A 1,135-nucleotide genomic window follows, 5' to 3' on the forward strand; every position below is an offset into this window, starting at 1 on the left:
AACAGGCAAAAAACAAAGAAAATGTACCAAGCAAATATTGTAAGTTCTTACTACACTCTGTTATATCCCTAGAGCTACCAACCTGGATGGTAATTCGAAGCTTCAAAAATCAATAAAGGGAAACAATTAGGTATCCCAATAGTGTACCCTGATTAATTAAGTAGACATTATCATGGACACTTGTTTCTATGTGGAAAGCCCAGAAGAAGTTAGGTAGTAGAACAGCTGTATTAGACAATAATAGTACACAGAAAGAAGACAGAAGAACATGTGAATACCAAAGGTTATGAAAACAAAATGACCATTGCAATGAACTCTCAAGAATGTGTAAGGTTTACCCTGATTTATTTATTTTCAGTGAACACAGATGCCCTAACTCAAGACTGGTTGTCCCATCTGCGATGGATTCTTCAGAAGGACAACATGTCTCAAGACGTGTTCCTCATTGGAAAGCCAGGCTCTCTGAGACGCAGTCTGGCCATGTCCTATTTAGAATTGACACAGAGGGAAGTCGAGTACATTTGTTTGTCTCGGGACACCACAGAGGCTGACATCACAGTGATACATAACTTACCGAAATGTATCGTTAATATCTTCGCTACACTCCAACTCGTCTTCTGATTGATCCATGGGTTTGTCATTTCTTCCACTACTGGACTTGGCTTTCCTATGTCCCTTCCTGTGTTTCTTAACTCTGTGCTCGGAACCTGAAGTAAAACAGAGTATAAATATTGTAAAGGATACCTGAATTTCAAAAGTTTATCCTCAGAGGAAGCCGATCTATGAAGATGAGAAAAACCTGCCGAATCGGTTCGTACACAGAGCCAGCCTAGTTAGAGCTAAATATTATGATCAGGTAGGTACCTGCAGTGTGGCTTTCTTTCCCTTTTAGGTGTCTTGCACACTAGAAGTGTAGTTGCATGACCCCACTTGAAAATCCAAACCTATGATGTTTGTGCAGCTCCAATGTGGGAGGTGTTTATCATTTTCATAGGTTTGGATTTTCACAACTCCACACTAGTAAAAGTTGAGTGACTCTGCTTCCCATGTGCAAGAGGCCTTACTTACTGTGACAACCTTTATTATTATTTTTTTAACCTAGAGGCTCACATTTTCATCTTCAATATACCCACAT

The 1,135-nt window shown here is 39.6% G+C and overlaps 1 long non-coding RNA gene across 1 annotated transcript; it reads left to right on the top strand.

The window, feature by feature from the left end:
• Positions 1-545, top strand: LOC113473124. Its single transcript, XR_003395187.1, has 2 exons — positions 1-39; positions 359-545. It is a non-coding gene; the product is annotated as an uncharacterized LOC113473124 (long non-coding RNA).
• The last annotated feature ends 590 nt before the right edge of the window (positions 546-1,135 follow it).

Source organism: Diaphorina citri, unplaced genomic scaffold (assembly GCF_000475195.1).
Source record: "Diaphorina citri unplaced genomic scaffold, Diaci psyllid genome assembly version 1.1 scaffold15849, whole genome shotgun sequence".
Taxonomy (NCBI): domain Eukaryota; kingdom Metazoa; phylum Arthropoda; class Insecta; order Hemiptera; family Psyllidae; genus Diaphorina; species Diaphorina citri.